We start from the raw sequence: 13,135 nt of genomic DNA on the forward strand, positions 1-13,135 counted from the left end.
TCTCTTGGCCTCGTCTGACATGAAGAGTGTTTCAGATCCTTCACTTTATTCCCAGAAGCGAGCTCATGATGTGGGTTTGTGTTCGCTAAAAGGAGCAGCTTGAAAGAACCTCTCCTCGGCCTCGGAATCATGAGTGTTCTTGAGTATTTACGTCTGGCTGTAAAGACTGAACTATGATACGGTTTTGGCCACTCGGGTCGATGGCGTCTTAGTACAGGGATGCCCTAGGTCAACGCAGAGGGAGAGAGAGCGGGAGGCGTCTCCACGGGTGGGCAGAGACAGGCGAGCCTGCTGGGCAGCAGGGCCAGTCACGGGTCCCGTGAGGTCTGGCTCTTGAGGACCCGTCTTCTGTGTGTGTCTGGGTGGGCATGAGCACACACCGCGGCACCCTGTCGCTGGCCCGTCCATCTGTGTCTCGGCCCAGGTGGCATGGGGCCTGGCTGGGAATTGAGCCCTTCTCCTCGGTGGGGTCGTTTCTCTGCACTGTGGGCTTCCTCTAGGGGCAGCCCTGGCTAGAATGTGGAACCAGGCGCAGCCAGGTCACCGAGCCAGGCGTCTGGTGGCCTGCTCCTTGCGTCCTCGCGCACAGGCAGCACGCGAGCACAGGGTGTTGGCGCCCCCCAGGGGCTGGCAGGTCTCTGCTGAGGGCTGTGTGGCTCACTCGTCGGGAAGAAAAGCACTTCGTTTCCAGTTGCTCTTTGTTAGTTCATCATCTGAGCACCACGCCATGCTCATTCTTGCCGCCGCTTACCGAGGATCCCCGTGCTCGCTCGTATCTAGCCCTGTGCCCGGCCCACAGAAGGCGCTTGGTGGAGGTCAGAGCACCAGCGTCCCCCCTCCATGCCCACAGGCTCGAAACAGTCTGTTTCCTGTAGGGAGTGGAGGCCGGCTTTATAAGACACAGCCCTGGCCTCTCTGGGAATCCCTCCTGCACATCTGCATGCAGCCCCGACAAGCGTCTGTGAGGGGACCAGAACATTCCGGAGCTTTGCCAGGAGCGGACCGCCTGCTGTGTGACGCTGGCGCCTGTCCCCAATGGTTGTGTCATCGTGTCCCCTGCTGCAGTCTCCAGGGGGCACGCCACTGGGGCTTGGAACGCCTGGGCCCCGGCTCCGTGGAAAGGCCGTCTCATATCCCTGCTTCCTCACATTGGGAGCCCGGAGCCCGGCCGACTTGGCAGCTTCCCCGCAGAGGCTGTGCCCGCGCTCGGTTTCAGTTCCACATAAAGTCGTCGTCAGGAGGACTTTGTTTTCACCACGACCCTGCTCTTCGCTTCAGCTGGAAGGCTGTTGAGCGGCCGTCACTGGAGCAGGCCCTGGTGGACCTGACAGCGTGGCGGGCTTGCTGCATTGTCTGGAGGCGTCGTGCAGGTCCCCAGAGGCCGCTGCACTTGGGGCAGTGATGGCACGCCCTGCTGGTGGCTGGTGTGTTTTGGGGTCTCCGTGCCCTGGTTTTCAGCAGCCCTGCAGGTCCCAGACATTGTTTTCCAGGTTGCAAATTGCAGGACATGTGGACCTGTCCTCTCACGGGTGTTGAAGTCACGTCCTTGTAAAAGAAAAGTTTGATCAATAGTGAGTCATGGAGTGTTCCTTTTATTTACTTTATTTTTTGTGAGGAAGACTGGCCCTGAGCTGACATCTGTGCCAATCTTCCCCTATTTTATGTGGGACACTGCCACAGCATGGCTTGCTGAGTGGTGTTAGGTCCACATCCAGGATCCCACCCTGTGACCCTGGGCTGCCGAAGCAGAGCACACAAAATTAACCACTACACCACCAGGCGGGCCCCTGTTTCTTTTAAAAGCTACAGTCCTGTGCGTTAACAAATTACTCACAGGAGGTTGCTCGAGCGCCTGCCTCTCCCTTTCTCAAGAGATTAAAATACACCAGGTTTGCATGTGAGGCCTCAGAGCCCCTCTGGCTTCCGGACTGAGCACCTTGGTGACGCTCTTGACTCTCCTGGGCTAACGTTCCTGTTAACAGACAGTGTTTTCAGGGTGAATACGGCCAGGTTGTGCGCACGCTCCCTGCCTCTGAGTAGGAATCCATCTGAAACGCTTAAAGAGCCTGCGACTCAGTTTCTCCTGGTCAGGAGCGTGGCCCTGCCTTGACGCGTTTTCTCTTGAGCTTTGTCGATCTCTGCAACGTCAAGGCCACATCTTCTGTGATGATTGTGAAGTGGACTTCTAGACACACGTCATTCTTAGAATGTCTCGGAGCCCTTCGAGGCTGTTAAGGTGCCGACGATGGGCGATGCATCCCTGGGTCAAGGTGGAGGCCTGAAACCCTCCGGACCCAAGTCGCACAGCGGGAGGAGCTTCTGCTGGTCTCAGCCAGAGGGCTCCGTACCGGGCAGGCGGGCTCCTCCAGCAGGAAGCAGCCGCTGCCCAGAATGAGCGTGTGCTTCTGCATGTGCCGCCACGTTGTAGAAGAAGTGGTCTTCAGACTAGAGTTCATCCAAACAAGTGGATGAAACACCTGCACATGACAGCCCCACAGAACCCGGCGGGGTGCTGTCCAGGTCCTCAGAAAGGAGCTGAGGTCGTCTGCTCCCCCGGCTTGGGGAGGGTGCGGCGCGTGGCAGAGCGCGCTGGTTGGAGTGTCTGACGAAGCACGGGGGCTGCTTTGCAGAGTGGGCACAAGTGTGTGCGTAGTGAGCCAAGAGGAGGCCTTTGCAAGCCCACACCACGACATGCAGCTTCCCTGAAGGACGTAAGGACGTCAGGCTGGGGTCTGCAGCGCCCTGTGCGGGGGGAGGGTAGCGAGCCCCAGAGGGTCAGCCACAGGGCCCTGCGGGTCCTGGGAAAATACCCCTGTGAGTGTCCTGGGGCTGCTGTGCCAATGGCCGCACACTTACTGGCTTAAAACAACATAGATTTGTCATCTCACTGTCGGGTCTCGTGGCTAGAGTTCTGGGTGGCAGGCTGGTATCTCCTGGAGGCTCCAGGGAGAATCCGCCTTCTCCAGCTTCCAGAGGCACCGCGTTCCTGGGCTCGTGGCCCCAACCCTACGTCACTCCAGCCCTGCAACCATCCTCGCGTCTCCTCACTCTCAGCCTCCTGCCCCCCTCCCGTGAGGCCCTTGGTGGCTACAGCAGGCCCACCGCATAATGCCGGATGGTCTCCCCATCTCGAGTCCTTTGTTCAGGCGCATCTGCACAGTCCAGGGGCGGCCCATTCCCAGCCTCCAGGGATGGGCATGTGGGCACCTGGGGGCCTCTCTTCAGCCAACACACCTCATTTGTCCACCCTCCATGCCGTACCCAGTTCCTCACTAAATCCTACATTGCAGTGTCCAGAGTGGCTTCTGTTCTACCACGTGGACACAACGACGCACTGAGAGGGGAGCGCTTCTTACGGTGTAAGTCTTGACCAGCACGGTGACAGATGTGAATGTGCGGCTCTCAGTGACTTCTACACATGTGCACTCTTGTACCAACTGCCCCGATCGGCCTCCGTCAGCCCCCCGGTGCCTCCCATGGAAACCACTGGTGAACTGTGTCCCCATCGGGCCCCTTGCCCACTCACGTCAACAGAGAATCCTGCACTGGACTCTCGGTGCCCGGCGTCTTTGGCTCAGAATTCTCCCTGACATCTGTCCAGCTTGCTGCACGGGGACTGATGTGCTCTTCTCCTTCAGGGTGTCTTCCGTTCTATGAAGAAACCACAGGTTGTGGACGGTAGACAGATGTTAGGTGTCGTCTACTGTGGCTGTCACCATGCGTGTCTGTGTGCATGCCTCTGGTGGACAGCGGCCGTCACTTCTTGGGGCACACACCCAGGGGCGATCGATGGTGGTGGAGTATGGCCTTGCACAGAGTTTGCACAGAGCTCACTCCACTCGCACAGAGCTCACTCCTACCAGTTCACACTTCCACCAGCGAAGTCGAGAATCCACCTGTGCCCTGGCCTCGCCACGCTTGGCGTTGCGTCTGACTCACGGTTGTGCAAGCAGTGGGTCCTGCCGAGGTCCTGCCTGCATTTCTCTACGACTGTGGTGTTGAGGACCTTTGCGTACTCTTACCGCTTGGATGTCCCTCTCTGGTGACGTGCCTATTTTTTCTGTTTTCTGTTTTCCCCCACAATCACACGTTTCTAGTACTATTCTTGTTAGGTTTGCTTCCTGAAGCTGCCTTAGCCCCGAGAAGTGAGACAGAGAGCGTCTCCTTTTCTGTTCCAGAAGGTCGTTCCTTGCATGGTTTGTGACAGCCGGCGATGCCATCAGAGCCCCAGCTTTCCTCTGTTGGATACCCCTTTACCACTGACCTGATTTCTGCAATTGTTGTGGTCATGGTACTACGCTGGTATTCTATTTCCTCTTGAAGTTGATTGTTTTGTTTATTTAAAGAATTTGTCCACTTGATCTAAATTTTCAAGTGTATTGGCATGAAGTTGTTCATAACACCTCTTGCTTATTACGATTTCTGTAGCAGTGTCTGCTGTTTCACTCCTGTCTTAGCTTCCTGTGGCTGCCTAACAAAGTCCCACAGACTGGGTGGAAAGCGGTTAGTTAGAAAGATGGCAATACCAAGTGTGGGCGAGGGGTGATGCAAGGGGACTCTCAGACTTCGCTGGTGGAAGTGTAAACTGGTAGAGATCCTTCCAGAAAACTGTTGGCTCAAACAACAGACATTGACCCTCTCCCAGTTCTGGAGGCTGGAGGCCCACAACTGAGGTGTCAGTGGGGCTGGCTCCTTCTGAGGCTGAGGGCAGCATCCGTCCCAGCCGCTCCTTGCTTTGTAGATGGCCGTCTTCATCTTCACAGGGTGTTCTCCCTGTCTATGTGCCTGTCTCCAAATTTCCCAATTTTATAAGGACATAGGCTTCTTGGATTAGGGCCCACCCTAATGACCACCTTAATCTGATCATCTGCAAGACCCAATTTCCAGAATAAGGCCACATTCACAGACCTGAGGGTTAGGATTGCAACACAGGAACCCTGGAGGAGACACAGTCTACCATAAAAACTCTTCACATAGTCATTAGTTTTTTCCTTTTTTCTTGATCAATCTGCTTTTGTCAATGTTATTATTATTATCTTTTCAAAAAGAGTGAAGGTTTAGCTTTGATTCTTTATATTTTATTTTCTCTTTCATTAATTTCTGCTCAGATCTGTACTGCTTGTTTCTTTTTACATACATCAGGTCTATTTTGAAATCTTCTTTCCTACTTTTGGAGATGGTCAATTAGTTCATTAATTTTTTCAAACAAGGCATTAAAGTTCTGTTTCAGGACCTACTTCTGGACAAAGAAGCAACAGGGGCTGGGTGTGCCCTCCCTCGGAAAGACGACACCTGCATGAGGTGCCTGAGCTGACAGTCCCAAAGACCCTGAGCATCAGACAGGACAGACGGTGGTCGCTGAGAGGCCAGGACCAAGGAGCTGTGTCCACAGTTCCCATGGGGAAGATCTTCCAGGCTCCAGTGTGTGTGCTGGGCAGCCTGGTGGTTTCCCTGAGGTGCAGAGATGGCGCTGGGGGGTCCCAGGAGGCCACAGCGCCCAGAGTCCTCAGGGTTGGCCCTGGAGAGAAGGCAGCTGCACAGAGAGAAATTTGGAGACCAGCAGAGCGTGGCCTGAGCACTCAGCTGGTTACCCATCAGTGCTCTTGCGTCAGGAAACCACCAAGCAGGAACCACCCGAGGGGATCTGAAGGACGGGTCCACAGAGCTCGCACACGAGCAGCAACAGTACCTGCTCCAACGAGCCAGGGTGGAAACCTCGCGCTCAGGGGGTGCCAATGAGAGGACTCGAAGAGCCTGGCCTCAGCGGTCAGGGAAGAAAAACTTAATTTCAGACTAACCACTGCTCTGGTCCCACCAACGGAGCTTTAAGCGCAAGATCAAAAGGATCAAGCTGTTTCCAAGGACTTTAAGTGTTTCCCAGTAAAAGCTAAGAAAATATTTAGAGGAAGACAAAAATATCCTTCACCCGACAAGGTGAAATTCACAATGTCTGCCTCCAAATTACCAGATATGCAAAGAAGCAAGAAAATACAACCCACGATGGGGAGAAAAGTCAATCAACTGGAACTGAACCAAAAATGACAAATATGACAGAAGTAGTAGCCAAGGATAGTAAAACAGTTATGAAACATATTCTACATGTTCAAGAAGCTGGAGGAAAGACTAAAGATGTCCAGCAGAAACACGGGAGACATGGAAAGACCCAATCAAACTTGTAGAGATAAAAACTGTAATGTCTGAGATGAAATATACATCGGACAGGATCTGTGGAAGTTTGACTTTGCAGAAGAAAAGATTTACAGGTTTTAAGACACAGCAATAGCAACTCTGTGAAATGAGACAGAATAAAAAGACTGAGAAAATGAGCACAGAGCACCAGTGAGCTGTGGGCAAACTTCGAGTGGCCGACCGTGTGTAAGTGGGGTCCCCGAAGGAGAAGAGGCTGGGGAAAACATGCTTGAAGAAACAATGTCTGGGAATTTGTCAAATTTGATTATATGTGTGTGTGTATAACCACGGACCCAAGGAGTTGAACAAACCCAAGCGCAAGAAACAGGAAGAAAGCTAAGAGGTACATCACAGTCAAGCTGCTGAAATCCAGTGACGGAGCAAAAGTCCTCAAAGTAGCCAGAGAATAAAACATGCATGACGTACAAAGGAACAAAGAAAATGATGCGGAAGATTTCTTGTAGGAAGCAGGGCAAGCCAAAAATTAAAACACTTAAAGGGAAAAATCTCCTAACAGGATTTTATATCCAGTGAAAACACATTTCGTAATATATTTGAAATTTAAAGACTTCTCCAGACGTACAAAAACTGGAAGAATTCATCCCAGCAGACCTGCTCTACAACAAACGTGAAAGAGAGCGCTTCCAGCAGCAGACGGTGGTGCCAGATGGAAATCTGATCCACACAAAGGAATGAGGAACACCAGAAATGGTAACCACACGGATGACTATAAAGACTCGTTTCTTACTACTTAAGTTATTTTAAAAGATAACGGGCCACTTCAAGCTGAAATAATAACAGTGTTTTGTGGGGTTTGTAACATACGGAAAAGCAAAATGTTCATGACGACAGCAGCACAAATGCCAGGCGGGGAGCCGCGGCAGAACGCTGCTGTAAGGATCTCATGCTGCACGTGAGGATGCGATGTAACTCAGGGCAGACTGCGATAAGTTAAAGATCTACACCAGAAACCCTACAGCTACCTCTAAGATAAAAGAATTATAGCTATTACACTGCGAAAGGAGATAACATTGAATCATAAAAAATACTAAATGCAAAAGAAGGCAGAAAAATGGGGAAAGAGGAACAAAGAACAGGTGGGATAAATTGAAAACCAGTAGTGTGTGCTATTATAGATTTAAACCCAGCCATATCAATAACCACTTCAAATGTAGGCAGTTCAAACACTCCCCTTAAAAGGCAGAGATTGCCAGACTGAACAAAAAGGCAAGACCCAGCTATGTGCTGCCTGCAGGAGGCCCACTCGAAACAGACACAAGTAGGTTAAAAATTAAAGCACTGAGAGAAGATTCACCCTGTGAGCACTCAGGAAAAGAAAGCTGGACTGACTATATTAATATCAGGAAAAGCTGATTTTAGAGAAAGAACATTACCAGGAAATAAAGTCTTTTCATAAAAGTAAAGGTATTGGTTCATCAGGACATAACAATCCCAAAGTTTCATGTGCCCAAAACAGAGCCTCAAAATACAGCAAGCAAAAATTGTTAGGAATGTAAGGAAAATCGTGGAGTCCACGATTATAGGGGATTTCAACAGCTCTGTCTCAGTAACTGACAGAAGAAGATAAGAAGCTCTGTGAGAACACAGAGGGCTTGCAGGACACTGTCAACCTGCAGGACCTGCTGACAGACACCCGCTCAGCATCAGAAGAACACACGTTCTTCTCAAGAGCACCTGGAACATTCGGCCACAAAACAAATCTGAATAAATTTAAAGTGATTTGAGTCATACAAATCACGTTCTCTTGCCCTAGTGGAATTAAACTAAAAATCAATTAACAGAAAGATCTCTGGGAAAATCTCCAAATATTTGGAAATTACACATCACATTTTGAAATAACCCATGGATCAAAGAAGAAATCAAAAGAGAAATTACAAAGCACTTTGAACTGAATGAGAATGAAAACAAAAATATCCAAATTTGTGACATCTTGATAGTAAAATGAAAGGAGAGCTGAAGCAGTCTGTAAAGGGAAATTGATGACACTAAAAACCTGGAGTAGAAGAAAAGGCTTCAATGTCCTCAACTTCCACCCTAAGAAACTAAAAAGCAAATTAAACCCAAAGAAATTAGAAGAATGTAGTAAATATCCGAGCCAAAATCAATATAACAGGAAAAAATACAGAAAATTGACGAACTCAAAAGGTTGTTCTTTGAGAAGATCAATAAAACCGACAAACCTCTGGCCAGACCAATTAGGAGAAAAGGAAAACTTGAATTACAATATCAGTTATGAGGGAGGTGACCTGACTACAGATTCTACACATGTTTAAAGAATAAAAAGATGATTTATGCCAACATAGTCAACATTTAAGACAAAATAGACAAATTCCTTGAGAGACACAAACTACCAAAGCTCATGTGAGAAGAACAGGTCACCTGAATAGCCCTCTTTCTATGGAAAAACTCGAATTTGTAGTTAAACTTTCCCGCAAAAGAAACCCCAGGACCAGAGGGCTCCACGGTGGATCCCGCCCAATGTCTAGGGAAGAAATGACACCCATGCTGCACAGACTCTTCCGGAAAACTGAAGAGGATGGAGAGTTCCCGACAGGTCCCAGGAGGCCAGCACCACCCCACAGCAAGAGCACAGGAAGCGGCCACCAGGACAGAACAGGCAGACGGCACTTTAGGACGCTGTCACTCGGAGCCACGCTCAAGCTTCACTGCCATTGTTGTCAGTATTGTGGCCTCGTTCTTCTTCGAACCTCATGTGAAATCGTCCTTTGACTTTACACATGAGCGTCCGTTTCCTCGCTTGGGTTTCTTTCTCACGTCACAGACCTTCCTTTATGGAGTACACCCTTCAGATCGTGCTGCCGCTAAGATCCCTCCAGGTTTGTCCAGATAAAACATCTTCATTTCACCTTCATTCCGGAGGCCATCACCACACAGACGGGGGGCCTCCTCCAGTCCCTTCAGGGGCTCTTCCTGTGTCGCTGTCGGGGGCGGTCATTCCGTGCGGGGTGGTCTCTCTTCTCGCGGCTGAATTTAAGGTGTTCTTGTTGCCAGTCGTGCAGCCCCTTCCCTCTCTGCTTTGGTGTGTAATGCACTGTGTCCCCACGTCCTCCGTCACCAGCAGGAAGTCAGCCGTTTTCTCTCCAACGGTGCCTCCTCCATGGTTGCCCCCTCTCCTGCATCGTGCTCCATTCCTGTCTCTTAATCTCTTCTCGGTTCCAGTCTCCTTGCTTCTCTGTGCTGAAGTCTGTAGTTTTTTCAGATACACCATTTTCCATATTACTAATTTTCTCTGCTTTGGTACTTACTTCATCTCACTGGATTTTTATCATTCGTTATTCAATCACATACATCTAATTCCAGACATTCCACTGGACTCCGAGTCCTCCTGGTCTATTTTAATAGTCCTGCCCTTTGTCTTCCCTTCCCTTCCCACTCTTGTTGTTAGATTTATAAAAACAAATTTGTGCTGTGCTATGAACCATTTCCAATAGCTACAGAGTCTGTGTCTGATCCCGCTGTTTTATTTCTGCCTCCTCCCATCATGGTGCTTGTTCCCTTGTGTGTTTGGAGGTTTCTGGCTGTGTGCTCATATTTGATTAAACTTGACCTCTAGGAACGCTGAGACCTAAAATGTCGATGGTTCCTTCCAGGAAGAATTAGACCTTGGTCGTATCCCAAGACCCTGGGCTCTGTGGACACGAGGCGCCCTGAGATCTCTCGAGGGCCCCTGCTACACGGGGCTGGGGCAGGAGAGCCCAGGTGATGTGGATTTCTGAAGCCAGAGTAAGAAGTCTGGACTTTATTCTAAGGGGCAATGAGAAGGCGTTAGTGGGTATAGCAGGATGTGACAGGCTCTTGCTTGTGCTTTTCAAAGGTCATTCCAGATGCTCCCTGCAGACTGTGGCTGGCAAGAATGAAGGAGCTAGAAGCCTGTTGCAATAACGCCAGAGATGACAACGGCTACATATGGCAGGTACCAGAAAGAGAGGAATTGGGTGGTCTCCTGGAACTGTGGCTTCCTCTTTCTTTTGTCTTAAGCAGTGACCAGGCTGTGTCTGAAGGAAGTTCAGTTCAGTCCCTTCTTCTGTGAAACTGCTGAAGCTCTCTGCTCAGGAAGACTCAGAAACCCTGGCTCCGTGGTCATTCCCTCTTTTCTCTCCCATCTTCCCTGCTCTTCCGAGGGAGCAGAGCCGCTGGCTCACCGATTTGCCCAGCACTGAGTTTCTCTGACGCTGGTGAGGCCCCCTCTTCTGAAGGGCTTCACGGGGGTGCCCTCCCGTGCCCTGAGCTGGGGGCCAGGCCGGGCGGGGCTGGGACGGGCTGTTCACAGAGGGAGCGGTCAAAGGACTTAATTCTGTCAGTAAATTCCACCTTTCCGCATCCCAGTGGATCACTTTATCTCACTCCTTTCTTAAATTTCATCGACTGACCTTCAAGAGTGCAGAAGCCCAGGGGTGTACAGCCAGACCGAGCCGTCTCCAAGGTGCGGGGACTGAGGACCCACATGCGGAGGGATTTGAGCCCTGAGCGCTTTTTATTAGTTTTCCTAAGGTGGTTTAAGGCACAAGAGAAGGTACACAAAGGCCTGGAAGTAGGTCAGGATGGATCAGCATGGCAAAGCCGCCAAGGGCAGGAGGTAAAGGCCTCGCCTGCTAAGACAGGGAAAGCATGGTGGTCTTCCCTGCGAGCTGCCAGACCCAGGGAGGCTCTGGTGTCTGAGCTCGGTGTTGACACAGGACCCTGATGACCGGCAGGGCCATGTCCCCAGAGCGTCCCCCCCCCACCTCCTGGCTGTGCTGCATCTCCCCAACACCAACAGGGTGCACTGGGGGACACTGGCCTTGGACTCAGAGAGTCTCAGCTCTGCCCCAAACTATCGGGATTTTCAGAAGCCACCATCTCTGAGCCTGTGACAACGGACGATGACACTTGTCCACCTGCTTCCCAGGGTTGCTCAGTGATGATGAGCTCGTGTGCACGAAATCCCTGTGGGGGTCGTAAGGCTCAGGCTCTATATAACTGGAGACCATTGTTCCTAGTCGTTTATATTTTCCACTAAGACAAACAAATGTTCCAGGAACCCCTTCAGGAATGACAAAACAGAGGCATAAACAACCACTGCTTCATTGTGCTCAGCGAGACCCACAGAACCAGGAGAGGAAAGAAAACGGGGGTTGACTTGAGACCCCAGGTTGGGGTGACGAATGCAGCTGGAGCCACAGGTCCCTTAGATTCAGAGGACCTGGGAGACAGAGCATGGACGCCGAGGGTCTGCAGGGCAGCTGCCCCGCTGTGGGACGTGGCCTCGGTGTCATCTGCTCCATCCCCTTCCCAATGGCACTACACAGAGGCCCAGCCCCTCCGCCTGCCCCTCCGTGCTCTCCAGAAAACCCTTCCTGAACCCAGGTCCCTAACCCTGCCGCACAGCTTTCTCTCCCCTCCCCACTCCGTGTCTAGTTGGAACAACAGTGCTTCCTACAAATGGGCGCCTGCAGTCCAGCGGGGGCCTCCCGACTGCCTTCCCCAGGTGAGCCCCATTGTCCACGTCCTGCCCACACTGTTGGAAATCTCTTCAAGTCGGTCCCCTCGTTTGTCACTGAGCCCCTGCCACACACGGGGGCCCTTCCTACTCCTTCAGTGACTAATGAGCATCAGGACAACTTCGTTTGGAAAGGCTGGTGTGAGGTGTGAAGCCCCCCATTGCCTTCCAGAAGACCTAGAAGGGGATTTGGTTGTTGTATTGATCCGAAGCCAACAAGATAATGCTTTTCTTGGAACATTTTTCATGTTTTATGCTGCAGGGATTTAAGACTATCACCAGCTTCTCAAAGACAGAATGACCATGCACGTGACACTGGAGGGGGCATCTGGGGGTGGACAGTTTCCATTCAGGCTATATATTGACACACTCTTCATCACTCGTGTGGTTTTCTGCCTCAGTTTCTCTATTCGTTTATTTTAATTGTTTTCTGTGCTGGTTTCTCCGGGTGAACCAGAGGAACTCCATTGTTGGAAAAGAGCAAATTTCCCAGAAGCAGCCCCAAATCCTCGGGTGGCAGAATGAGCAGTTCTCAGACGTGGCCCTGGGGCCTTGCCAGTGCTCGCTGGACGTACTTCTGTCTGGACCAGCAGCCCTGACCACAAGTCCACGCAGCCGGCAGACCCTAAGCAAGCAGACGAGTGTGAGACACGTCTGTCCAGGGCGGGAGAGTGGAGCCTGTCTACACGCCACACTGGGATGCTATTTCCTGACCAGGTGTCTCACCCCACAGAGGGCTGACATTTGTTCAGCCTGTTCCCTGTTGCCACAAGCCTCCCGAAACCCAGGAGTTTCCCCACTTCCCAGCGACTCACTCTTGAAGGTCCTGCAGTGTCTGGTCCGGGTGGAATCTCATTTGAGTGCCTCCTCTAAGCTGTCCTGTTCATGTGACCAGCCCTTGTCCAAACTGCCCTCCTGGGTCTGGAGACGGGTGACTGGAGGGCAGCGTCTCCATTAGTGAGCTGGAAGGCGGGGGCTTCTGGCTCTGCCTGGGGCCCAGCAAGCCTGTAGGTGGGCCCCCCGACCTGTCTAGTCTCCTCTTCCTCCCGGTGCGTGGGACAGCAGGTGGTTCTGGGGGCTCCAGCTATGAAGGCGGCTGTGGGCAGGTGGTGACACACTGGGAGCCCATGGCTCCATTGTCTCTCCTACCTTTGGTGGATGACCTCGTGGTCACTGATGATTAGGGAAGTGATTTGGGATTTTTTTGTGGTTGGGACCACAACAGAAGCCTAAGAACCCGCAAAGAGAAACTATAGCCTGGGGTCAAGGAGACCAAGTCATCAGGGGAAGTACTCCCGCTGACCACTTCCCACTGAGCACTGACCGCTGTACATGTGGCAAGGCCTACCCACTGCACAGTGACCACTGACCACTGACTGCTGCTCATTGACTGCTGGCCACTGCCCACTCAGGAGGAGCTCAAGA

This window comes from Equus caballus, chromosome 21, assembly GCF_041296265.1.
Source record: "Equus caballus isolate H_3958 breed thoroughbred chromosome 21, TB-T2T, whole genome shotgun sequence".
NCBI lineage: Eukaryota > Metazoa > Chordata > Mammalia > Perissodactyla > Equidae > Equus > Equus caballus.